This window comes from Mytilus trossulus, chromosome 14 (genome assembly GCF_036588685.1).
Source record: "Mytilus trossulus isolate FHL-02 chromosome 14, PNRI_Mtr1.1.1.hap1, whole genome shotgun sequence".
NCBI classification, from domain to species: Eukaryota; Metazoa; Mollusca; class Bivalvia; order Mytilida; family Mytilidae; genus Mytilus; species Mytilus trossulus.
The window spans coordinates 20,708,880-20,734,294 of NC_086386.1; the positions used below are offsets into that span (position 1 = coordinate 20,708,880).

General features: G+C 31.7%; 1 long non-coding RNA gene across 1 annotated transcript in view; it reads right to left on the reverse strand.

Moving 5' to 3' along the window:
* Positions 1 to 6,123: 6,123 nt before the first annotated feature.
* Positions 6,124 to 25,415, reverse strand: part of LOC134696361 (uncharacterized) — a 128,908-nt gene continuing 109,616 nt past the window's right edge. Inside the window, exons 4-6 of the long non-coding RNA XR_010102937.1 lie at positions 8,719 to 8,862; positions 7,626 to 7,741; positions 6,124 to 6,615 (exon numbers count right to left, since the gene is read on the reverse strand). This is a non-coding gene — a long non-coding RNA (uncharacterized LOC134696361). The remainder of the gene's footprint in view (positions 6,616 to 7,625; positions 7,742 to 8,718; positions 8,863 to 25,415) is intronic.

A 25,415-nucleotide genomic window follows, 5' to 3' on the forward strand; every position in this document is an offset into this window, starting at 1 on the left:
ACTCCTAAACGGGTCAACTGACCATTTTGGTCGTGTTGACTTATTTGTAGATCTTACTTTGCTGAACATTATTGCTGTTTACAGTTTATCTCTATCTATAATAATATTCAAGATAATAACCAAAAACAGCAAAATTTCCTCAAAATTACCAATTCAGGGGCAGCAACCCAACAACCGATTGACCGATTCATCTGAAAATTTCAGGGCAGATAGATCTTGACCTGATAAACATTTTTACCACCATGTCAGATTTCCTCAAAATGCTTTGGTTTTTGAGTTATAAGCCAAAAACTGCATTTTACCCCTTTGTTCTATTTTTAGCCGTGGCGGCCATCTTGGTTGGTTGACCAGGTCACGCCACACATTTTTTAAACTACATACCCCAAAGATGATTGTGGCCAAGTTTGGATTAATTTGGCCAAGTAGTTTCAGAGGAGAAGATTTTTGTAAAAGATTACTTTAATTAACGAAAAATGGTTAAAAATTGACTATAAAGGGCAATAACTCCTAAACGGGTCAACTGACCATTTTGGTCATGTTGACTTATTTGTAGATCTTACTTTGCTGAACATTATTGCTGTTTACATTTTATCTCTAACTGTAATAATATTTAAGATAATAACCAAAAACAGAAACATTTCTTCAAAATTACCAATTCAGGGGCAGCAACCCAACAACCAATTGACCGATTCATCTGAAAATTTCAGGGCAGATATATTTTGACCTGATAAACATTTTTACCCCATGTCAGATTTGCTCTAAATGCTTTGGTTTTTGAGTTATAAGCCAAAAACTGCATTTTACCCCTTTGTTCTATTTTTAGCCGTGGCGGCCATCTTGGTTGGTTGACCGGGTCACGCCACACATTTTTTAAACTAGATACCCCAATAATGATTGTGGCCAACTTTTGTTTGATTTGGCCCAGTAGTTTCAGAGGAGAAGATTTTTGTAAAAGTTAACGACGACGGACGACGACGACGACGAATTTAAACACGTATATTATGTTGTTAACAAATCAATATAACAGCAACCGCATGACAAAAATAACCATAAAGATATTTGAAGGGCAATATATTTATCATTCCATCAATTATAGACATGCTTTTATCTACCATGCCTAACTCCGAGTCGTCTCGTATCTATAAAAGTTGTTAATAAATTGAAGAGAAATAATCAAAGAATTATTTTTAATATTCATTCGTACTATAAGTTCTAACCAACAGTTTCCTTAGTTAGTTAAATTCAGACGATTGACATTTCAACATGGTGTTTACGATATAAAAAACATCTTGAATATTAAAAAAAAAATAATATGCAAAAATAAGTGGATTCGGAATGACATTAAACTACGTGAATGTAAGCGACTATTATCTGTGACTTTTAGATGACGATTTCCTAATGATTTATAATTAACCGTCTACTAGTACGATCGAACAGCCTAACCGAAAAATGAATCAAAATACAAAAATAGACATAGGCCTTTAACAGCTTACTATGCAGTATGGGCTTTGCTCATTGTTGAAGGCCGTACGGTGACCTATAGTTGTTTATTTTTGTGTCATGTCGGTCTTTTGTGGATAGTTGTCTCATTGGCAATCATACCACATCTTTTTTTTAATATAATATATAAGTAGAAGAAAGACAGAAAAACAATCACAATTAGAAACAAAATGTCTGTAACAGTTAACAAATTAAAACAGTTCACAAAAAAACTAAAATAAAAAGTAACGAATCTAACCAAACCCAACTTATGAATTATGTGCTCTGGAAAGGTAAGCAGTTCCTGCTCCACTAGTCTCCTCTGTTGTATAATTATATATAGTAAAGTCTAATTATATAGGCAGTAAAGGATGACTAGTTTATTTCAACATGTGCTATATAAGTTTTGAAGCTACATGATTTATATTCATTGTTGTTTTTTATTTGGTCGGGTTGTTGTCTCTTTGACACATTCCCCATTTCCATTCTCAATTTTATCTATTTTACTCGCACCTTTAGTTAACTATGCAAGTTCTGAAAAAAGGGAACTGATTTTTTTAAATTTTGTTTTTAGAGGTGTTGCATTCATAGATATGAACTTAAACGATACTGATATCAATCAATGTGACCTTGATGACGATGATGAATCTATTGATATATTCTTAAATATATTTAGAGGCACTCACACATGTCTTCCCGATACCAAGGTAATTTCAAACAAGACATTAATTTGATATTTTGTTCACCTCATCTAAATTACAAGTCAGATCGATATATCAGAATAACATAAAATTTCATGTTACTTAACTGACTTGTTACAAAAAGTAAAATCACAAAAAAACTGAACTTAGAGGAAAATCAATTTGTAAAGTCCATAATCACATGGCAAAATCAACTAACAAAACGCATCAAAAACGAATGGACAAGAACTGTCATATTCCAAGATATGGTATATAAATGTTTGAACAGATATTCTATCACCTGAGGTAATTTACGAACTGTGTGTTCGTAATTTTCGTTCTTTTGTTTTGTTCTGTGAAGTTTTGTAGAGTGCTGTTTGTCGTTTTCGTTATTTTTTTTATTGTGGTGTATTTAGTCTCTCTTTAAATGTTTGTGTTCCCTTGGTATCTTTTTCTACTTTTTCCTTCTTTTAGTGGAAAAATAAGTGATTGTAATATAATTTGACAAAACAAAGGAACGACCTGGCGAGAAGGGAAATTTTCTTATTTAGTTCTGCTTTGAATTTTGTACAACTTTTTATCCCTTTCATACTAATTTAAAAAATAGCTGTCTTTTTTATTTAATAAATATACATATAAGACTGTTGATTTTCCCGTTTGAATGGTTTTACGCTAGTAATGTCGGGGCCCATTATAGCTTGTTGTTCGGTATGAGCCAAGGCTTCGTGTTGAAGGCCGTACATTGACCTATAATGGTTTACTTTTTTAAATTGTTATTTGGATGGAGAGCTGTCTCATTGGCACTCACATCACATCTTCCTATATCTACATCGTACTTATATATTTTTAAGTCGTATTCCATGAAAAATTACAACTTTATTTCAGTGCCAGTTCCAACCTGGATTAGGATTTAGAAAAGGTGGTTACAGTTGTTTGCAGGTGAATGGCTCCTTTTCCAATAGCGAAGGTACTTATTCTTTACCGGAATCACATGAATTATGCTACAAATGTAGTTACATATCTTAATTTGTTAACTAGATCACAAACAAACAGTAGGTTTTAAGAAATATTACAAAAACGGAAGTTATAACACATACATACACATATCTTACAGCAGAAAAGACAGCGTTAAATACCAAATGATAATAGCACTGGTAACCATGTAAGTGTGAGGATTACTGAAACAAAATAATGCCATGATACACGCAGGCTAAAGATGCGAAAGATACCAAAGGGACATTCAAACTCATAAGTCGAAAATAAACTGACAAAGCCATGGCGAAAAAAAGAAAAGACCAAACGAAAGACAACAGTACAAAAAACACAACATTGAAATCTGAAGACTGAGCAACACGAACCCCACTAAAACCGGTTTGTTAACATTATACAATTCATGTAAAAAAACAAGCAAAGGATAGTTAAATAAACATAATTTACTTAAGAAATGTAAATTGTGATGTGAAACATATCAACCACTGATTATGGAAAGAGTTACTCACTACGAATTCGAAATTCAATATTGATATCGCATATTTCCTTCTTTTTACAGGAATATTATTAGTTATTCTATTTGGCATTGGTTTCCAGATATTTTTGACTGCTTGGTGACAGGAGATATGCATTTAATACAACTATATTTTGTTGTCACGGATGAGTCTTTTGTAGACGAAACGAGAGTCTGGTGTACTCAATTCATGAGTTTATGTTTTATGTATTTTGCATATATGCGTAAATGTGAGAATGACAAGAAACAAAAGCCTGATTAAACATTTGAAGTTTACTCCGACATTTGTAGATCTAGACAATAAGCTCATATGCAGATCATTATTTGTTGAGTATATTTTCTATTTAAAATGTTCTATCTATTAATGTTTCGACAGAAGGTTAACCACAATATTTCTTCTTGTAGAAATTTTAAAAAGTGGTCATACACTAAACAATACAGAAATGCATAAAGCTTCATGTTACAATAAAGGTACTAACGAAATTATATGGTTAAACGGGATTAGTGAAATAACAAAAACGTACAAGGTAACGAAAAAAAGAAAATCATTTCAGTGAAAAAGATGATGTTGTATGATTGCCAATAAGACAATTGTCCACAAGAGACCAACATGACACTGACATTTACAACTATAGGTCACCGTACGGCCTTTAAAAATGAACAAAGCCCATACTCCATCGTCAGATATAAAAGGCCCCGATAAGACAATGTAAAACAATTCGAACGAGAGAACAAACGGCCTTATTAATATAAAAAATAAATTAAAAAAAATATATAACACATAAACAAACGACAACCACTGAATTACAGGCTCCTGACTTGGGACAGGCACCTACATAAATGATGTGGCGGGGTTAAACATATTAGCGGATCCCAACCCTCCCCTAACCTGGGATAGTGGCATAACAGTACAACATAAGAACGAACTATAAAAATCAGTTGAAAAAGGCTTAACTCATCAAATGGACAAACATACAAATGGATGTGGCCGGGTACTTAAACATCCCAACACAAAAAGACACAATAAACAGATCGGAGAGTACTCGCAGTTATCTGACAGCTAGTTCAAAGCCACAAACAACTAATAAAAAAAATCATGCATCTAAGACTAAACTATCAATCCGTACACATCCAACATCCAATGGATTTAGTGTTAATACGTCATAAAAAGCCATAGTAAAACATGGCCTTGTGCAATGCCACTCTGTTATACCGATATATTAAACAACATAATGTCACGATCAATCAAAAGTAAATACTGTAGATTTATCAACCATGAAATCTATTATCCAATTACATAAGTAGCCAATGAAAATAAATGAAGTTACAGTAATCAACCGCGTCAAAGAATGCTTGCAATCACCAAAACTAAGCTGAACGTTCTCAACCTTTTGATATGACGTTATACTGCGTAACAGTCACAATATATTTGTTACAAATACAAGGTAAAGGTGCACATCAAGTTGACACTGTACATGGATGTTGAAAATGCAAAAGTAATTACTCAAAAGTATATGTGATCTACAACTTTGTCACCGAGTAGATTATATTTGTGAACGCTCGACCCTCTCCTAACATACTTCACATCACATAAAACTGTACAAAATAATTAAAAGTGATTTATTCATCAGATAGGTAGTAATCATAACATATGACACAAAATAGAGATCTCAGAAACCTCGCAGTGATGGCAGCCCTAAGCCCAATTTCAACTTGTTGTTATAGTCATGTGAGAAAGCATGACAATGTGTAATGCAAAATTACATGTATCAGCAGGATGTGAATCATAAGTGTTAATAACCGGAAAGCAATACATTGTTTATTTATGTAACAAACCATAAAGCTAGTATTATTTTGTTGTAAAGAATAAGTTGATTAAATAAACTCATCATAGATACCAGGACTTAATTTATTATATACGCCAGACGCGCGTTTCGTCTACAAAAGACTCATCAGTGACGCTCCAATCCAAAAAAAGTTAAAAAGCCCAAATAAAGGGGCAATAAAGTTTACACGCACTCAGGTTATTGATGAGATATGTACACAACATCATCACAAAAGGAATAGATACCCCTCGCCCATCAAAAAAAATAAAAAAAATAGAATGAATGAATTTAGTTAACTGTTTGTTTATGTCTTAAATATCTTATCAATAATTTGCAAAAAATATAGATTTTTATTTCAATGGTGTAAAGTAATGAGCATTATCACAGTTCAGGTACTTCATTTACTCCCCCTCGATATTTGTGATTTCTTTTTACCTCCTGTATTTCTTAGTGGTGACTTCATGTTCCTTTAGTAGATTTATAAATTGAAAAAACGTCATTTCTTTAACTGGCTATAAATAGAACAGCAAATAGCACATGATTGGTTCACAAATGCGTTTATTATAATAGAAATAGTCAGATACGATTAAAAAAAAAACAGCTAGCAGAAACACAGTTTTAATGTGTATTATAGTATTTAGAAGGCGATAAATACATAAATAAACTATTTTTTGAAATCTATGACATGATTTAAAAATGTGATGCGCAGCAACCTTTGACACATTACTTGTTCTATCCTATGCGTAAATGTTTTGTTCCAAAATGATTTAAAAAAAACTTTCTGTGATGCATCAATATGCCTGTATTTAGTTCAAAATTCACTATGAACATGATGAAACATTTAAAAAATTGCTAACAAGAGGACGTTGAAAATGATATGGTCAAGCTCTTATAAAATTTGAATGATAACGTGTAAAATGGACAAAGAGACAAAGATAGATATATTTAATTCATATGAACCTCGACAGAGAAAACATTAAACCATAGTAAAAATAGATGCATAAAATTGCTAAGTTTTCTTGATTGTTGATAACTTCTTGACATCCAATCGGTACCGTCTCTAACCGTTTCGTTTTTTCTATAAGTAGAATGGATGAAATACACGACGGGAAACCTCTGGTATTTCCTGAAATTAGAATATTCAAATATTTTTTTACAACTTTCACTGTAAATATTAACCTATATTGTGAACTATGAAAAAATCTAACCAAAACTCATAGATGTTGAAATGAAAGTTTCTAGGAGGATGAAAGTTTATAGGAGGATGAAACCAACCAAACAGACTGAAACTTCAGTTGGGCACAGTATATTTAACAGAAAAAATATTTAAACAATTAATATATAAATTTAAAACTTATATTCAAAACAAAAACAATGTCTTTAGGGGACATGACAAAGATGCACAATTATAGAATCAATGTTATATGTATCGAGATTCCTTTTCTAGAATAACTCATCAAAGGTATAAGGCTGATAATTTTGCACTCCAGATGCGTGGTTCGTCTACAAAAAGCTCCTGGCTGTGATGCTCGAATAAAAAAAAGTTAAAAGGCATTGTAAATTTAAAGCTGAAGAAGTTCAATTAAAAAGATGAATTACCAGGTGATTGCGGAAAAATTTGTAAATATTAGACAGTTAAGAAGATATCAATATTTCACTGAATATTCAGATTCGTTTCCATTTATATATTTTCCTCTCTAACAAGAACGTTTTCAGATTCATTAAGAGTTGAAGGTGACATCATTCTTTATTTGTTTGTGATATTATCATTTTCAGTCAATCACGTATGCTTTGAACAATCAATGTGGTTAATGGTTTCGAGCAGTTAGAATTTAGTTGACCCATGTCATGTCATGTATAACCTGTAAATACTATGGCCTCAGAATGATTGGGATTAATGAGTTCAATTTAAATTTAAAGTTCTTTTTGAGGTATACCTTCCAGCGGTGTGTGTAATTTTAAAACATCTGGTTCGTTAAATAGCCTTTAATTTTTCAGCATTTTTAATTTTTAAGTCTTTAAACGTCCTTTTTGTAAGTCTTTTAGATCTATTTTGGTCATATATTTCAGCCTGTATTCAATGTTTTTGCAGCAAATTTATCAAGTATTAGTTTAAACTCTTCAGCAAAACATTACCTGTGTATTCCAAAAGATCTTCTTACAAATAGCGGGGATTTTGAAGACCGACATATCCTTTATCCCTAATGTCGTACCGTAAAATTGTTTTCTCAAACTTGTTGGATACTCCGAGTCTGTAATAAAGTAATTACTGTAGTTTAAGTGTATTGAATGAATAAATGAATGAATACTTTATTTGCAAGAAGCATATACATGATATGGCAAATGAAAATATATACAATATATGACAAACTAAAGACAGCAGAGAACATTAGTTACAGGGTATACAATAATATTATGACAATAGATGTGAATTAATTTTCCAAGCTGTATTTAAATAATAATGTATTAGAATACATGTGATATTGATAAACAAAAATAGCTAAGTCATTAAAACTGGAACACTTTTTTGTATTTTCATACAACGTACACAAACAATGTACATTGTACATACATTTATAAACGTAATAATATTAAACTTGTGCATGACGAGAACATTGTTTTTGTTTATTTCAGACAAATTTCAAATTGTAGAAGTTAATTTGAATAAACAAATCATAGAAACTAAGATTGAAATTATGTACGTCAGGTGCGCTTTTCGTCTTTTTTTTTTAAGACTCATCAATGACGTTCGAATAAAAAGTAAAAAGACCAAATAGTGGATCATATGCACATTTCTTATTCTGTTTATCTTTATTTATTTATTAAAAGAAACACATATACTTCTCAAGAAATAGAATTGGTTTGTTTTGAATTTTGATTTTGTTCTCACATCGATCAATCAGTAACAATTCTCTTTTCACTTAAAACAATATATAACTGTCCGACCAAGTTTTTTCCTTGACTGCAGTTCAAGTTGCTCTTTGTTGCAGTTCATAAAACTATTGTTTAATCATTCGGCTAGTACAACGAAACTCCCTCGGACGATTTAGAACATAGACGTTTTTTCTCTGTTAAGCAGCTATTTGGTTTTTGTGCCCTTGAATGTTATAACTATAAACCTTCACAAACTGAGTCTGGGTCGTACTGGATAGTTTGAGAAACTATTGGCGTGTGCTTTAAATTTAATTTGGTAATACAAATATACAAGTATTATTTTCAGTTATCTTACCATTGAGTTCGGAGCTGATGAGATAACATTTCTCTTTCGTTACTGTGGTACTAGTTGTTTGATTCCCAGCTGTAGACTGATATGTCTTAACAGGTATCATTTATTTTGCTGCGCCGAGATGTGTGGTGTCTGTAGATTGATTTGCTGCAAGAATGAAAACATCAGAAGTTTTAAAATGAAGGTCAAGTTGTTTCAAAGTCTTTGTTGCTCTTAAGCAATTTGATAACATTTACATCCAATTTTGATGTTTAAGACGATAATAATTACACTTTTAATACAAAGTGTCTAACAAAAATGTTGAGATCAATATTTAAAAATTACAAAATGTACTGTTCTTCTTCTACTCATTGTATCAAAAGTATATGTTTATTAATGTGAAAAAGGCCTTACTACAATTAAGATATTTTAATAATGTAGTTTACGAGTTCATTCTATTGTAATGTATTTACAAGCACTTGAGTTGACAAACACTTAAAGTATGTACGTTCAAACCTATGACTGCGTTGGATAAAAACCGCAATTTTTATACGTGTGCATGTCAAACAAATTTCGTTGTAGAAGGGTCTAAAAACAGCACAAACAACATTTTCCAAAAGACCAAAAGCGTGAAAAAGTATATTTAAACAAAACGCATTTGACTAACAGGTCGAACAACTGATGTTCTTTAACCCTGCTGACTGCCATTGACGATTGCCAAATAAAATTGATCACAATATGTTAATATAAATTTAATACGTCACAGAAAAAAAATATTTGTTAACTTGTGGACAGGATGTTGTGCCACAAACATTCGGTGTCAATATTTCTTTAGTACACCATATCCGGATTTCGACAATAAATGTCTCTTCAGTGATGTTAGGGATCGAAACGGTATTTGGAAGGCCATATAAAAAGTACCCTCATTTTTTAGAGAAAGTACCCTCATTTTTAGATTAACTCTTGAATTTTAAGAGTCAATATATAGGATGAACGGATCATATAAACCGGAGGGAAAATATGATACATGCCCAAACAAAAAATATAAACGAGTCTAAATTGAAAACTACGTTCAAACCTATGACTGCGTTGGATAAAAACCGCAATTTTTATACGTGTGCATGTCAAACAAATTTCGTTGTAGAAGGGTCTAAAAACAACACAAACAACATTTTCCAAAAGACCAAAAGCGTGAAAAAGTATATTTAAACAAAACGCATTTGACTAACAGGTCGAACAACTGATGTTCTTTAACCCTGCTGACTGCCATTGACGATTGCCAAAAAAAATTGATCACAATATGTTAATATAAATTTAATACGTCACAGAAAAAAAAATATTTGTTAACTTGTGGACAGGATGTTGTGCCACAAACATTCGGTGTCAATATTTCTTTAGTACACCATATCCGGATTTCGACAATAAATGTCTCTTCAGTGATGTTAGGGATCGAAACGGTATTTGGAAGGCCATATAAAAAGTACCCTCATTTTTTAGAGAAAGTACCCTCATTTTTAGATTAACTCTTGAATTTTAAGAGTCAATATATAGGATGAACGGATCATATAAACCGGAGGGAAAATATGATACATGCCCAAACAAAAAATATAAACGAGTCTAAATTGAAAACTACGTTCAAACCTATGACTGCGTTGGATAAAAACCGCAATTTTTATACGTGTGCATGTCAAACAAATTTCGTTGTAGAAGGGTCTAAAAACAGCACAAACAACATTTTCCAAAAGACCAAAAGCGTGAAAAAGTATATTTAAACAAAACGCATTTGACTAACAGGTCGAACAACTGATGTTCTTTAACCCTGCTGACTGCCATTGACGATTGCCAAATAAAATTGATCACAATATGTTAATATAAATTTAATACGTCACAGAAAAAAAAATATTTGTTAACTTGTGGACAGGATGTTGTGCCACAAACATTCGGTGTCAATATTTCTTTAGTACACCATATCCGGATTTCGACAATAAATGTCTCTTCAGTGTAGTTAGGGATCGAAACGGTATTTGGAAGGCCATATAAAAAGTACCCTCATTTTTTAGAGAAAGTACCCTCATTTTTAGATTAACTCTTGAATTTTAAGAGTCAATATATAGGATGAACGGATCATATAAACCGGAGGGAAAATATGATACATGCCCAAACAAAAAATATAAACGAGTCTAAATTGAAAACTACGTTCAAACCTATGATTGCGTTGGATAAAAACCGCAATTTTTATACGTGTGCATGTCAAACAAATTTCGTTGTAGAAGGGTCTAAAAACAGCACAAACAACATTTTCCAAAAGACCAAAAGCGTGAAAAAGTATATTTAAACAAAACGCATTTGACTAACAGGTCGAACAACTGATGTTCTTTAACCCTGCTGACTGCCATTGACGATTGCCAAATAAAATTGATATATATATATATATATATATATATATGTAGTCTATATAAAGCTGAAAAATTGTGCACATATTATTTTATTACAGTGCTTCGACATTGCAATTGCTTATAAATTCAGGGGGTGCATATTTTTTGTTTGGCCTAGGGGTAATCAGCAATTATAGACCAATCGATATTTTTGTATATTTCTAGAACTTGAGGATACTATAGTCCAATGTACAAATTCTTTCTGTACAACACGATATTTTCACCAAAGCTGCGTTGCGCCTGATGCCAATACTCCTTTAGACTCACCTTGGTTTTGTACTGATTTGTGTCAAGCAGAGGCTGGCATGTACAGGTACAGAGTACTAGATATTGACATGATTGGTTGTGATAACCAATCATGTTCAAATGGCACATGGTTTCATGTAGATTGTGTCAAAATTGACAAAATTCCAGGTACACTTTGCTAAACTTAATATTTTATGTTGTATTTATTTTTACGAATTATAATTTTTTAGTAAGACTTGAGTTTATTGATAAAAGTACGTGTATGAATATTAATTATGCTCATAATATCGAATGGTTTCAATCAGGTTAATCGTAGGAGTTATTAGAATAGTAAGCATGTGCTTTGATTAAATAGCGTGTACTGGTCTTCTGGAAAACTGAACTAAAATGTATATCTTGTGCAATTTTTTTAAAGAGTAAAGCTGTAGGTGATACACGAAACTAATTTCATTTTCCTTAAGCATGCAGGAATGAATATCAATAATTAAGGAATTTGTTTCCCGTCAAGATCACATCTACAGGTATTTATTGTGAATCACTTTTTTACTATTAGTACGCGTATGTTTGTATAGAAGTCTTTAGTTTTCTTTGTGCTTTCCCTATCTCATTCAATATACACAATTAACACTACCCCCTACCCCGAACATTCCAATTGAGGGCGAGTTGAAAACGTACCCAAGTGACAATAAACAAATTCCGTATTTTCGTTTAAATAGATGGTAAATGGTATTGTTCCAAAAAATGTGAGAAAAGCAACAAGGAAGCCGAAGATCACAAACTAAACTACAGCACAGGATTGCTTTGGCGAGGTCTGAATGACAGAATCAGACGTACAGCTGTACGGAACGGAGATGGTCCGGCCATGATAAGATTTTGGAAACTGGACTTAGTCCAGTTTCACATTACACACCATCCGAAATATTTTATTTTGGCCCATAGATTATTAGCAGGTATGTGTATCGTTATTTGAAAAATGCGTAAAATTGCGTTTACATTTTAAATTTAAATCTAAGATCTAAAAGGGAAAAACAAGATAAGACCTATCATTCGCTGCAACAACAAAAAAACTTAACACGGCCCGAATTTCCGAGATGAAACATGAACAAAAGCTGAATAAAAAGATAGAAAATGGAAATCGTTAATATTAAAGTAGTTCGCCATTTTGTCTTTATTAGTTACAATAATTTATATTGCTATATATATTTTATCATTATATTTATATATAAAATGATTTTGAACAATAAACATGTTCATAAATAGGTTATCGCAAGGAATGGCTGACAGAGGCGCCTATCTGCCGTTCAACCCTAAATTGAAAATCGGAATTTTTCGTCTAAATTTGTGTTGAAAAATTGTTTAAAAGGTAAAAGTGCGATGATTAAATATTGAAGAGATTTCTTATTGCACATGTCCAGTACTGAATATTTACGAAGAAATGGACATTTTTTTTTGGATTATATTAGATAATAGAGTGGTGTTTAATCCTAAAAGGTTATGACCAACCATGATAACTTTCCTTTGCAGGTGTAAATGGTTTTTTACCGACAAAATTAAGAGAAGATATAATTTGGAACAGAACTGTTAATTACACCGGAGGAAGAGGGTCAAATCTAGAAATGGACCTTGTTAATGAATTCCTAAACAAAGACTTTATAAATTCTTTACATATGACGGGGAAAATGACAGACGAAACGATTGACAGACATGATAAAATTGTAGGCGGACTCAAGACGGAAATAAACAGTATATATGACACCATGACAGGCCAAAGAACATGGCATGCAGTTGGGGGATGTAATAGAAGACGGACGGACGTTATCAAACTTATTTCTCATTTGCAAAAAGAAGATTTATTCAATTATCATGGGGGGAGGACTTATAAATCATTTAAAAAATTTACTCTGAAATCATGTAATTCTATTGGATCAATGTTAACAAAAATTGAAAGATTGTCAAAAAAATTAGATAGAAGGAAGCGTATTTTGTAGATTAAATTAATTCGATCATGCTATATTGTATTGTAAATTTTTTTATTGGTGCACACAAAAAACACAACCTGATTAAATTATCTATATCAGTGCATCGAATGTTTATCATGATGATATAAAGAACATTTTGCAAAAACACAAAAACAACCAAAAAAAATCGTGGATAAATTGAAACATGTTTTGGAAACTTTAAAATAATTTAGTTTCTGTCTCTTGGGAAAAAACACATGATCGATCAATAAACCTCATCTGAAAATGCATATTTTAAAGTGTCATAATTAAACAGCAGCATTCAGTGCCTGTTAAGTCAACGTATGAAAAGTAATAGATGTAAAGTCGTCGATTTAACGACGTCAAACGTTGGAAATCGTTATCGACACATTAAGGTAAGGTTTGCGTACACAGGGAGATAACTCGAATTCAAATAATTGAAAAAAGGAGGGACCCGCCATTTTGAATTGCTTTGAATACCCAATGTTCGATAACTACAATATAATCGAAAATAAAACAACACCTACCTCAAAATCGTCGTTTTGTTGTAATTTTATCCAAATTTGAATCGTACAAGTAACGTTTTGACCTTCAGTTTGTTAGTTTTCATTTATATGACGTCACGTTTATCCATAACGTCTATGTGCAAAAACAATTCATGAAGTTTCGCGGAGTTTTATTTAATTTCATGAATGTACATTTTTATGCCCCCGCTGTAGCAAAGGGGGCATTAGTTGTATCTTTGTCTGTTTGTACGTTGATCCGAATGCACGTATTATAGCGTACGTCCGTTTTTACAAAATTAGTTTCCATTCTCTTACTTTAGTCTTCCTCAACCAACTAATAAAAACTTATGCACAATGCATTTTGCCACAAAAACACAGAATATATTTGAATTTTGATGTCGTCACTTTTACAGCTCTAGATTTATGAATGGTCGGACAGGGGATATCTTTCTCCATTCTCCCGTCCCATTTCTCTTGTCTCCCGCCATAAAAACTATAAAAAAAAACACAAATGTATGGGAAGCTGATTTCAACAGAAATCGGTATAATATATTGTGTTTTTTATGGCTTGTTCCCGTCTTGTCCTTTCACAAGATAGAAGTTTTGTTTATTCTGCTTCAAGAACCCCGGTAACTTTTTCACTGATTGTTAAGCTGTTTTTTTTTTTATTGAATTCGTAAGTCTGATGCACGCTGATTCCGATTTTTATACAGTATTTAAATAAATACAAATTATACATGTAGAAACGCAGGATTGAATGAAAACGGCACTTTTTGGTGACACTTTTAGTCAATTCAGTTTAAAAATTTACATAATGCGCCATGTGTTTTACTAATAGAGAATGCATATATTCTCAGATAATTTTATTGCAGAGTTTTTACGAATGACAGAATGTTGAACTTGGTCTTTTTCGCAAATAGGCACACAACCCACACGTTTACATCATTCGAAATGTATTTTATTTTTATCAATCACTTTTACAACTGACGGAGTGTTCTAATAGTAACTTTTTATGGATACAACTATTTTATTGTGTCGTCCTGAACATGCCTGAAGTATTTGCCACTGGACATTTTACAACCTCTTATCAAACAAACTTCTATGCAAATCAGTCAACTTTGAATCAATTTATCTAAAAACGAGGATAGTTATATGTGTCTCTACACATGCACGGACTTACTATAAAATCCGGGAAATTGCTAGTTTTTAGTCTTTCTCCGTATATATATGAGATCATAATAAAGTAGTGACGACGCTCGGAGTATTTTAATGAGGTCGTTTTCTGAGTTTTTCGTTTCGTTTCTGTTCTCCAACTTTAGTTTGCTTTTACCAAATGCTATAAAATTTATTATGGACACATTATCCATTTATTCCAAGCTCTAACATATCATTTCTTTGTGTAATGCATTATAATCGGAATAACATAACTACAAATGTATGGTTAAAGAGAAGCCACGATCAATTTTGATTTGACTACGCGTGGACAGTAAAAGTGCATTTGCGAACATCAAAATGCCAATTGACGATGGGGATTTCTCAACTACAGTGCCGTTACTCCTGTAAACTTTATTGAACTGATTTTAATTGATTAAAATGTGGAAGATTTTCATATTACAGGTATACATAACTGCATTTCGTATTTTAAATATCAACAATACATATACGGCTGCTCATTTGTTCTCCAAGGCCATCGTCAAAAAAAAAAAAAGAGTCACTGAGGCCAGGGCTGGACTACTTATTTTCCTCTCAACAATATCGTTTAACGACATTAACTCGGACTGAAATTAACAAGTTTCGGTTTACCACAGTAACTAGCGTTTCTTCTCATTGATATTGTAATATATACCATGAAAGCATAAGCAATTTATGATCGTAAGATATACCCATAGGAAATAGTTTGTTTAATTGATTTCATTTTGATTGGTAATCAATAAAGTATTTCTAGTATTACCATCAGATGGTATTTAATCTGAATGCTTGTCATCTGATACAACCAAATATAGTTTGTATTTATCTGTTTGTTTAGAGTGTTTTGTAATTCAGTTTCAGTTTCATTATCATTTATTCAAAATATCGAATAGATATTGAAATTTGTCTTCTATCTGTGCTCTGTTGAGTTCAAAAACTGTGATATCTTTATACATATAATATATTTTTTTTTAGAAAGGTATGGTATGATTGCAAATATAGTAGTTCCTAAATTAGAATTTTGAAGGGTATTTGTCAGGTAAGATTGATATTTACAACTTGTGTTTTATCACATGTCAAATAATTTGATACTAATATAATAATATTGCCAACACGAGAACATCTTGTTGTCATTTTCCATTTTCGATTGTTTTTCAATTAAACGTACTCGAATGTATATTTGTGTGTTTACTTGTGTCACGTGTACAATCATTTGTGTTGTCCCGTCTCAGACATACATTGCAAGGTCAGGGTAGAGTGTTGATAAAAATTATTACAAATTGCACTTGAGATATTTGCTGCTAATAAATAAATAAAATATCATATGGCTTTTTTTAATATCACATCTGTTTTAACACGAGTCTCCATTATAATACCAAAGAGCTGTGCTCGAAGAATTGTATGTGTTGGGGTTTCCGATATTGTAGACTATCATAGATTTAAGTTGTAATTTAAAGATTAAAATGGAATCCACTCTAAAAAAATATATAAATCAAGATATAAAATATCGAATTTTCCCTTCAATAGTAATGTTTTAAGACATTAACTTGAACTGAACTTAACAAGTTTTGATTTACCACATGACCTACCATATTTTTCTAAATTGATATTGTAATGTATACCTTGAAAGCATAATTAATTTATGATTATAAGACCTACCCTAAGGAAATGTATTGATTCAATTGGTTTAATTTTGATTTGTTATAAATAAAACATTTCTAATATTACCATCAGATGGTATTTTATCTAAATGCTTGTCATCCGATACAACCAATTAAATATTGTATTAATCTGTTTGTATAGAGTGTTTTGTAATTTATTTTCAGTGTCATTAAAATTTGTTCAGTATATTAAATAGAATCTGTTTGAGCTCTGTTGAGTTCAAAGACTGCTATATCTATATACCTAGAATATATGGAAAAAAATAAGAGGGTTTCGTATGATTGCAAATGAGACAACATCCCAAGCACTGCAAATGAGACAGAATGACATAGAAGATGCAATGACTATAAGTCAACATACTACTTTTAACAATGAGCAAATATCGTAACGCATACTCATCTATAAAAAGCCCTAAAAATGGAAAAAAGAAAGGATTCAAACGAGACAACCATTTCTATCGACCGGGTTTATGGACAAAGCAATGAAAGTAAACACAAATATTGTATACATCAACAAACTACAACCAATGTATTACAGGCTCCTAAATTGGGACAGTCAAACACAGAATGTTCCTAACCATCATCATAACCTGGGGCAGTTGGGTACCATTTTGGTTACTGTTTCTACAAATTACACAGCATAGGATATTTATAAGTTGTTTCGTATATATTCACCCATATACAGAACAATGCACTCTCAACATTAAACAGTGTGTTATTGCTGGAAGGAATGGTCTAGAGAATTATGCTGTGACTATATCCTGATATATCAATATTGTGGGTTGTAGGTAACATGAACATTTTTTGATTGCTGAATTTAGTAGAAAAAGCAACGGGTCGTTTTGTAGTTTTAAGTTGTAATGCTGATAAATAAAAATACAAATGTCATTTCGTTAAACATTTGAATTATCCTGCTAGAATTGTCTGAATACCTTAGCTATAGTTTCACCATAACGTACTATCCCAACATATATTTAAAAGTGTACACATAGGACAAAATGGTTTGAGAAAATCACAATCCATGTCATGTCGTATTCGTATTCGTCTTGTCGTTATAAAATTTGAAATTAAATTCAGTATTATATCCAATGAAAAGGTAGCTGTAGTAACGATAGAAAAGATTGTCATACTCCATTTTGTAAGAGACAAACAATACAGTAGTAACAGAATATCCAGTACTATGTCTTGTTGTTTATAATTTGCTCCTAATTTCAGAAATAGTATGATGTCTTCTTTATGATAAACACACATACAAAAACAAAGAACTGAGATGATCATTTGAGTTAGGTATATAACAGTTACACACACTATTGCCATAGAATCTTGTTCCTCAGTAATGACGTCTTTGTTTATGATACAAATAACTATGAATACAGATACGTTGACGATAGTTCCTAATATGAGACGACCATAAAACAATAAGATGTCATTTCGTTGAAAGAATGCCTTTCCTTAAACAGACAAAACATCAGTAACAACGAAGATGAAATATCCAAATAGAATTCGAAAGGCATATTTACTGGTATTAGGACAAATCGTGCACATACAAAATAATATAAAGTCAGTTTTAATTACATGTAAATTAAGATTGTCATACAAGATTGTCACAGGAAGTAAAATGTGTAATTTGTAATTGGATGAGTGACGTGGCAAATAATGTATTTCCGTTATGAACATGTATATAAACACTGACTCATAATATTGGAAAACAAAATATCCAGATAAAATGTTTACTAAATAGATTTAGAAATTAAGTGCGCTACATTTTTTTACTTTGTTTAAATCAAAGCGTTCTGTTTTTATTTATAAGAATGCGCTACAAATGAAAAGCAATTGTATTTTATTGCTGTATGTATTGCATGTAAGACATTCCTTATAATATAAAGAACGAACAGTTTATTTTGCTGATGTAAAGTTTTTATGAAAATGTTAAAAGTGCATTAACTACGAGACATAAATAAGATTGTATAATGTTCAGCTATCGATGAAAGTGAAAGAATGAAACAATAATTAGCTTTTAGCAGCTAATTTTGTTCCATTTGTCAAAACAAACAAAGAAACATTGCCAATGAATTATTGACATGCAAGTAAGCTATTTAATCTCATTGAATACTTTTAGGTTTAACACATTTTAATTTCTCAAAGTAGAACGAACCAGATACACGGAAAACATACTTAACTTCTCAACAATACAGTATATATAGTACAAATTATTTGTTAGCATGCTTTTTTAACATGAATAACATAAATGCATGTAATACTATAAAAAAGGAAAGGGGATACGGTAGAACACAAATGTATAGATTAATGAAATAATTAAATGTTCCTTTTTTGTTCAATAAAAAGAACTGGGTATCGCAAAACAAATAAATATATTTTATAGTCTCTAAAACAGGTGTCACTGTAATTATTGATATCAAAACAAAAAGTTCAAATAAAGCTATGAAAGAAATAAAGTCTTCTGACAAAGACAAAAGCGAAACAAATGAAAGCTCACTCTTAATTAAAATGGGATCTCGCAGCACAAAAAGGACCAGTTAACAATTACACCATATATAAAGAGTACCATTACACCATATATAAAGAGTACCATTACACCTATGAATATATGTACATCTGAATGTTTCACATGGCTGATCCACGTGTAAAATGGCACAACAAAGAGAAAGAGTTTTTATTTCAATAAACTTAAGAATACTGTTAATATTTGAATGTCTCATTTTAAAAACAGTTCTGAAAATAATAAAAGGGTCCATACTGTTTCCATTTCTTTAGTAATAAAAAAAATGCAAGTACTTGCATTGCAAATAGGTGTGCGTTCGAACCGGCAGACAAAGCAGCCAATAATGTAGTGCTGGTGTGACGCATATACAACACGGAACTAACCAAACTTATTAATTCTTCTACATTCAGGTCCGTACGCTTTAGAAAGTCAAATTGTTAACAAGCATATCACTGCCACTACCCAGATTGAAGCCTCTTTCGAACATCTAAAAGTCCCTATTACAATGTATGTACTGGTTACCGAAATTACCCAAATAACATTTAAATTCCGTTGCATTCCGCATCTAGTAAGTGTTCTTCTAATAACATATCAGTATTTCTAACGACCTCCCTTACAACTACCAAATAACTTATTATGAACTTATGTAATAAATCTGATGAAAATTATAATATTAATTAGTTTAAATGTGTTAACAATTCTTTAGAGATTTTAGATAAAAAAAAAACATGCTTTTGATGGACATTTTAATTAGGCTGACAGTTATATTTTTTCTACTCGCTACACTATACTTCAACACAATCTAATCAAGAAAAGTTTTCATATTTAATAAAATGGTCTTTTGTAAATTCTCATTAACAAAGGAATTTGCTGTAATTTGTTTAAAGCCTTCTCCTGTAACGACAAATTGACGGAATGCTAGATGCACTTACGTGAAATGTGAAGATATGATTGAAGCTTTAAATTTTCTTCTGGATAATATAAATGTACGTTTCGGCGATAAAATGTATCGACAGGTAGTAGGTATTCCTATGGGCATAAACAGGGCCTCTGTAATAGCAAATTTATTCTTGTGTTGCTATGAATCTCAATTGATGACCAACATCAGTATAGACACGTTACAGTTGGTTTGTACAACAACTATTTTTGTGAGCAGCGTAAAATTACTAATTCTACCAGGCCTTTTTATAGAAATAAAAAATATTGAAACCCTCATATATCGCATGTATATGGCACTCTGTCTTGTTCTTATAAGGACTTGTTATAGTACTTTTAATACATTAAACAAATTCATTGTATGCTAATGGAGAACTAAAGATCAAAAGATACAACGTCCTTCTTGCTTTTTTCGTCTTAAAGTCATCGTCAGGTCAGCCATTCTTCATCGTTCGTTAATTATACCGTATAATTATGTTTGCAATATATATTTTATTATTTTCATATCATTTTCAAATCTCATCTACAAATAAAGATGCACAAACAAATTATTCTGCTATAAATCTTTAACATATAGTTAACCATACTTATTACAAATTATAAAATACAAAGTCAGTAACAGAATACAGAGTACATCTGCATTGAGCTCTATTATCAATGCTTGACCATTTTTTTTAATCTTATTGCTTTACTGGTAGAGCACAAATTCACAGAGACCATGTCAACCCTATAATAATAGTTAAGCCATCCAATTGCTTCAGCAACAGATGGGACTGTAAATCTAACTCTACATAAATAAACAATGATAAATGCAACATATTTTCACCACCATTCATTTCAAGGTGATCTGCCAATAGAACCTTCCATGAGGAATAATTGGTGGGGTCTAAAACTTGTTTAACCCAAGATAGCTTACGTGATTTTTTAAATGATTCAATATGTGGCATTTTTACACCACCATCCTCGTAATTTGAGATAAGTATATTTCTTTTAATTTTGTCCCCTTTACCATACCACACAAATCTGTATAGCATAGATTGTATCTGCTTTAATATATCTGGGGATGGATCTGGTAAAACAGTAAAACATTGAATTAGAATTGGTAGGGCGAGAGTTTTAACAACTACAATTTCCCATATATAGTAATATTTCTAAATGACCAGTCACTTAAAAGATTTTTTACTTTTTGAATTTTTCTAAATAATTATCAACACATATATCAACTTTTGACAAACACTATTGAATGCCTAGGAGTTCGAAATTTCCTGAATGATTCCATATTATTGTTTTATTTGTGTTTAGCTCCTCACCACAGCCCCTTTTTGCCCCAATCCATATAACTTTTTTTTTCAAAATTATCTTTCAAACCAGAGCATGAGTAAAACAAGTCTATCTTATTTAGAGCACTGTTGAGAGATTCTTCACTATCATCCAGGATCAAAGTCGAATCATGAGCATACTGACTGAGTAAAAATTCAGAATTCTTAATCTTTATACTATAAATGTTGTTGTCATATTTTTATTGATGCACTAAGCAGTTCCAAACATAAAATAAAAAGATAGGGAGACAATGCATCCCCTTGTCGTACCCCCTTTCTATTACAAAAAAATCAGATAGATAGCCATTATTTTGAATGCAGCTTTTTGAATTGTAGTAAAGGATTGTGAACCATTTCACTATTGCGTCCCCAAAACCTAGAAATTTCAAGGTTTCACATATGAAGTTCCACTCAAGAGAGTCGAAGGCTTTTTCAAAGTCCAACAAGACAAGCAAGCCAGGCATATCTTCATCATCTACTTTTTTCAAGAGGTCATACATAAGTCTTGTACACATACCAATATATCTGCCTTCCATAAAGCCAGTTTGAGTTTCACTAATCAGGTGATCAAGGACTTTTTTGATTCTATTTGCAATACATGTTGATACTATTTTATAGTCGACATTAAGTAGTGAAATAGGTCGCCAATTTTTTAGAAAATGTTTTGGTTTACCATCTTTGGGTAGACAGGTGATACCACCTTGTGTTTGTGAAATTGATAATTTACCTTCTTGAAATGCTTCTTTGAAAGAACGCAGTAGGAAAGGATTAATTTCGTGCCAATTGTTTTTATAAAACTCAGTTGTAAAACCATCAAGACCAGGAGATTTTCCATTTTTCATATATTTTAATGCCTTATGAATTTCTGAGCTTTCTAGTTCCCCCTCTAAATTAATTGTTTGTTCATCAGAGAGAATTTTATCAATGGGTTTTCAAGAGAAAAGAAATTAGCTCTGTGTGTATTATTTATAAGTGTTTCTTAGATGAATATAGATTCTCATAATATAACTTTTGTTCCGCACGAATTTTTGCTTGATCAGTGATAAATTCACCATTATCTAAAGTTAATTTTTGTATTACTTTGTCAATATAATTTCTTTTCTGTAGATTACAGAAAAATGTTGTACTTTTCCCCCCTTCAATTTGCCATTTAGTTTTTGCACCCCTCTATATTGCCCCTTTTATTCTAGATTGTCTTAACGACCTTAACTGAAGTTCAATACGTGTAATTTCTTCACTTTTATCATTGATATTTTCATTATTGTTCAAATTGTTCAATTGACTTTCTAGTTCTTGTTTTTCCCTACTGCGTTCTTTCTTTTTAAAAGATGAATAAGAAATTGTTTTTCCTCGTATCATCAGTTTTAAAGTTTCCCAAAACAGTTGGTCGGAAATGGAAAATTCTATTTCTTCCATATTTTCAGAATCAACTATTTTGTATTGATCAATATAATTAGCAATACAAGTTTTAGTATTAGAAATAAATTTTTTGTCGTATAATAAATCATTGTTAAATTTCCACGTTCCTTTGCCTTTTTCATTTGTATTAAATTGAATGGACAGAGATACGACTGAGTGATCAGATCTATATGCAACACCAATATCACACGAGGTTATCAGTGGTTGAAAATCAGATGAGACAAGAAAGAAGTCCAGTCTTGCCTGCTTCTTGTTAGGTCCTCTCCAGGAAAACCTCTTTTTCTCTGGTTATAATTCCCTATAAACATCAACCAGATCTATTTCTGACATCATTTTATTATCCTTTTTTTTTTAGCTTTAGGATTGTTTTTATGCAAATAGTTTAAAGTATCCATATCATAATTTTGTGGTAAATTTCAATCACACCCCACTATTACTGAAGTATTACCAAAATTTTCAATATTCTTTGGAGTATTTCACAAAAAAGCTGGTTTGTCCTCATTGGGTCCATATACCACTGCTATTGCCATTCTATTATTGAAAATTTTATATCTAGAATTGCATAGTTTCCGTTTTGATCCACTCTCTGACCAAAAATTTCAACAGAAAAAGTGCTTCTAAACAAGATAGCCACGCCTCTACTGCTCGTGGTATGCGACCCAAATATTATTTTATAACCCCATTCTGCCTGCCAATACTTTTCAAGTTCTTTTTTACAGTGAGTATCTACCAAGAAGACCATATCATAATTTTCTTTACATTTACTAAATATATCTCTTCTTTTAATTTTATCAGAAGACAGGCCTCTACAAAAGAGGGACGAAAGATACCAAAGGGACAGTCAAACTCATAAATCTAAAACAAACTGACAACGTCATGGCTAAAAATGAAAAAGACAAACAGAAAAACAATAGTACACATGACACAACATAGAAAACTAAAGAATAAACAACACGAACCCCACCAAAAACTAGGGGTGATCTCAGGTGCTCCGGAAGGGTAAGCAGATCCTACTCCACATGCGGCACCCGTCGTGTTGCTTATGTGATTATAAATCCGGTAGATAGTCTAATTCGGTAGGTCAAATTCATGAAAGGGAAGTTTATTGTAGTTACGACGTAAGGAACATATCCGATATCATTTGTGAAATGGTTATTCCATAACGGTCAACCAACTCGTGATGGCGTCCGTAAAATTTACGAAGAGATGATTTCAACTTCACCATTTGGAACTAATGATAGGAAATGCAAGCACGGGAATATCGTATCAATTGAGAGATATATACCCCGTATGCAGGTGCTGCTGGAATGTTGCTACTTAGAAATGGAAAGTTCACAATTAGAAAGCTGAAATCATCTCTTTTGTCGTAAAGTTTTGTCTTCAACCGACTCTCATTGTCAATTTCTAGATGTAAGTCAAGATATGAAGCTGACTTAACTGTATCTGTAGTATCCTTTATCTCCAATTTGATGGGATAGATGCGTTCCACATAGTCACCAAATTTTGATTTTTTTAGTGAAAGAACGTCATCTATATAGCGGAAAGTAGAGTTAAAGGATATTGCTAACTTCTTATCTTTCTTCCTAAGAAGTTCCTGCATGAAGTCAGCCTCATAATAATAAAGAAACAAGTCAGCAAGTAGAGGGGCACAGTTTGTTCCCATTGGGATACAATTTATGCAACCAATTTTCAAACTAACCATATTTTATATCACTTACAATTGTAACGGATGAATGATCTAAAATTATACAGTCAATAAACATATTCAGAGCAATACAAAAAAAATAAAGTACAAAAAAGTAGAGAGAAATAAAAGTGACATAAAAATGTTTCTTTTCGAACCGTTTAACCCACAACAACCCGAGGTCTCCCGTTTCATGGTAATACAATTCTAATTAAGTAAATTAATTAACTAAAATACAGTGGGTGTCTCTCTCCCCCAGCCCTTTATATATAAAACAAAAATAGTTTTTTTTAACAAAAACAAAGAAAAAAAAAACAAAAATAACTGTTTTCCCCTTTCTTTATACCTCTAAAAATAAAAAGATTATGGTGCAAATCTCTGTAAGTCTTTTCCCATTTCAGGTTTTGTAATGTTTTTAATTTTGAAGATTAGAAGTTCAACTGTTTATTATTGTTGTCCGGGGTGCCCCCTTTTTGCTGAAAGCAGATAGTTCTACTTTTATTTGAGAATCCCATGTCTCTCAGGTTGGTTTGTTGTTTTTTTAAAGGTGATACAGTTTGGAACAACTGTTAAGTGACATTCTTTTTATATGTGGGGTTCTTTAAAAGACATAAAAGTAGACAGTTTGAGGAATTATAGCCATGTGCGTTTTATAGGATGGACCGCTAGTAATTAAGTCTGACCACGTTCAAAACTTAATAAAAACTATTAACACCTACTAGACGAATTCAATAAGGGTGTATATTTGAAATAAAGTTTACCTAAGTACTCTTGACAGGCACATATTATGTATTTCTTTAGTTTAGAGATAGTTTTATTATTCTCTGTGTTTTGTCTATATCTTA